Genomic DNA, 3,915 nt, shown 5'->3' with positions numbered 1-3,915 from the left:
CGCTTAATTGAAAGGATTCAAGTTCATCCTCTTTGACTAGGAGCTCCTGATGTTCATGCATGTCCCTATGTCCCTAAGTCAGTGTGACCCTTCTCTCTCAGCCGCCCTCTCAGCCGCCCGCTCTCAAATGTGTGGCTCTGAGCACCACCCCCAGGGAGAAGGGCAGGACAAAAGTGGGTGTGGCTTGTTCTGTTCTGTGTGTATGTGGCTTTGCTTGCACCTGTGCATGGGTATCATGTGTGTGCTGGTGGAGGTAAGGAAGGGAAGTCAGATCCACTAGACTTGGAGCTACAAACAGTTGTGAGCTACCATGAGGGTGCTGGGAACCCACCTTGGGTTCTCTGGAAGAACATGGGGTGTTCTTAACCACTGAGCCATCCATCTCGCAAGCTCTCACTCCAGGAGCAATGTTTAAAGTACATAGTATGAACCCTTTTGGGCAAGTGATGTGCAACTGAGAGTATTAGAGACTGGAATCGGACTCCAAATAGTCCAGGGATGCATGGGTCCTGACTTATGCTGGGAACTAACCCATCAGGGTTTCTCCAAGATCCTTTACATGGAGGTAGAGTAAGAGATACATTTTGGGTGTTTTGTTTGGTTGGTTTTGGTGTATGAATTTGCTCTGAGGATCAGGCCGATCTCTAACTCACAGAGATCCACCTGCTTCTGCCTCCCGGAACACTGGAGCTAAAGGTATATAGCCATCTTTTGGCAAGAGAAACATTTTGTATTGTGAGCCGGGGCAAGAGGATCTGTTCTGAGATGTCCATCAAGGGCACATTCCAGAGCCCTGTAGATGCAAAACCTGCAGGAAGTCAGATTCCCTACGCAAACGGTGTCATGCATTTTCCTATGGCCTGCACACATCCTATCTTGTACTCTAAAACATCTCTAGGTTACTTACATCTACTGTACGATAAATGCAGCATAAATGTGCTGTTATAGTGGGTTGATGGGAAATAAGGAAAAGTTGTCCATGGTCGGTATAGATGTTTTCTTTGACCACTGGCTGGTTGAATCCAGGGAAACTCATCTACAAGAGGATAGAGACTGAGAACTGCTCCCGAGATCACAGTTTTCTGCAGACTAGAGGCTCTGTGGTTATTTATAAAAAGAACAAATTCAAACAAGAACCCGATAAAGAGGACTCCAGGTCACCAAGCACGATGTTCTCCCATGTTCCTTGGGCTGCGCTGTTCTTCTTTATTTCTCTGAAAAATACCAAGTTACTATCTAGGTGTGGTAGCCCAACTACTCAGAGGCTAGTGCAAAAGAGCCCAGCTGAGACCATCCTCTACAACACCCTGAGAACTTGTCTCCACACACACAACTGTGGACAAGAAGATCAGTGGGTAAAGACAGCTGCCACTGAGCCTGACCAGGAGTTAAACTGCAGGACCCACATGGTCCACAAGGAGAAACCGACTCCCCAAAGTCATTCTCTGACCTCCACATAAGTGCCCGGCACTCAAGCGCCCCTGCTCCCGTCCCCCACACACAACATAAATAAAAAGTAACCAGTTGTAAGCCACTAACATGACACAACAACCCTGGGGAACTTCGTCTTAGAAATCTCTAATTGCTCAACCAGGAACCCCTAATTGCTGTGTGCTGAGAGGACTTTTGTACACAAGTTGGCACAAGTCATTGGAAGTTATTGAAACCTGTCAAGTAGGACAGACTTGGAGACACTAAGCACAAACAGACAACACTAGGGAGTAACCAGGTCAGACAGAGGAGGACCATGGAGTGGGGTGAGGCCATCACAGAGCAGTGGGGAGCTCAGTGTTGGCCTGGGGTGAGGGCTCTGCTCCCAGGTCCAGAGCTATGCCCTGGTCCTGGCTTCAGGGCACACACACCCTGCCTCACTATCCCTTAAAACTCTTCTTCAGACCCAGAGAGAGTTTGCAGCTGAGTCCAAGCCCTTCGGCAATCACTTTGCTCCACTTTCGATCAGATTGGGAGGGAAGTGGGAGAGACGGGGTTGTTTAAGGAGCTGTGGAAATCATGGAGTAACTTGGAAAATGAAAACTCCACTCAGATCCACAAGGAGCACAAAAGTGAGGAATTAAACAACTCTGTAAATAAAGGGATCATTACTCTCGATGCATTAGCACACACTTAAGACCTATTGGAAACTTCCCCCTTTTCAAGATAAATGAAGAACTCAGCAGCTCGTTTCCCAGGCTGAATGGGCAGAGCTGGAGGCATTGGGACAGACAGGGCTGGCGTAGGTGGCATGCCTAGGGACTCAAGAGGGGACCAAAGGCTATTTCTGCTTTTGTAAAGACTGGAGTCTCAGCCTGCCTTTCTTAGCACTGGGAGGTGCACGGAGCACACCTGATAATGGTGGGAGGAAAGTTCTACACCACAGCATTTACCCCTCCAAGCTCCCTCATCCTTCACCAAATAAGCATAATTGCTCCATGGTTAAGAGGTGCTGGGAACAGAGGCACCACTGGTAATTGCCTAATGGGCAGAAGAAATGAGGTGTGCGTGCAGCACATCGGCCTGGAGAAGGCACTAGCCACGAGTTTATTAACATTGAAAATTAAAATAAGCTTGGTCCCAGCCAGGCAGTCTTGGCTGAAATGAATCCCATTATGCCTCTAATAACTGTGTGGGGCTCAATTTGATGCCACCCAGGGGGTAGAGAGGCCTCCATACGGTGACCTCCCCGCCAGCTGTAGGATGTTGAAGATTCCCCGCACCAGCAACTCTCCTGGAGGAAATACCAACACCCAGCCTGCCTTGCGGGCCTTCAGTTCCCATTAAACCCATGCAACATTGGAAGAGCTGAAGAGGGGAGGCCGGGGAGAATCACAGGTTGTTCTGACCTGGGTCCATTTTGTAAATAATGGGATTTGCAAATGTGCATTGCCAGGACCACAGGACAGAAGTCGGGGCCTGCCTGAGCTAGTCCTGCCTTCTTTAGGGGTCTTGAGAGGATCATGGCAGATTTTGCAGTGCCCAGTGCTGGAAGGAGAACTTTCCAACATAAGCAGGGAACAGGTTCTCCCTGGAAAGCACTCAGAAAACAGACCAGGGTTCACTGTCTGCTCTGCCTGGAGCAGTGGGTCTCAGCCTTCTGAATGCCCCAACCCTTTAATACAGTTCCTCATGTTGTGGTAACCACCAACCATAAAGTTCTTCTGTTGCTACTTTAACTCTGTAATTTTGCCACTGTTAGGAGTCGTGAGGTAAATATGTGGTATGCAGGGTATCTGATGTGTGACCCCTGTGAAAGGGCCGTTTGAGCTGCAGGAGCATCATAAAAAGGCTGAGGCAGGCAGGACGGGACTGTCAGGGCTGGGAGAGATCAGAGGAAGGGCAGATGCTTAGGCAAAGGACAGGTGAGGGGCATGTGAAGATCTCAGACTTACACAGGTGCTGGCAGGAACGGGAAAACCCATCAGGAGGAGGGTGGGGCCTCTGTGGAGGACCAGTGGGCAGTCAGCTAGGATGTACAGGGATGACAGCTCCAGGAACCCTGGCTGGAGTTTGAATTCTAACTTAAGGGAATCCTTGGAGAATTTGGAAAAGAAGATCACACAGTTAAAAACTTTTCATCTCTTTCCATTGAATTCGCTTAGTGTTGATAAAGGTTAGGAGGAAGCTAAAGGGGTAGAGTAGGACAAAAGTGATTTGATGGGGGAAATGGGACCTGGGACCAAGGGCTATTTCTGCTTTTGTAAAGTCTGAGGTATTTACACTTCTTAAAGACTGGAACCTTTACATTTAAACTCACTTTAAATTTCATTTGCTTCTTATTCAATGCCATTCGTTTGAACTGAGCCTTCACTCAGCTCCGCCCCCTTGTGCCTGGGGCTTCAGATGATGTTCACACCCACACTTCTCTCTCTCTCTCTCTCTCTCTCTCTCTCTCTCTCTCTCTCTCTCTCTCTCTCTCTC

The sequence above is a fragment of the Mus pahari genome, chromosome 2 (assembly GCF_900095145.1).
Source record: "Mus pahari chromosome 2, PAHARI_EIJ_v1.1, whole genome shotgun sequence".
Lineage (NCBI taxonomy): Eukaryota > Metazoa > Chordata > Mammalia > Rodentia > Muridae > Mus > Mus pahari.
This window is presented reverse-complemented; position numbering follows the sequence as displayed.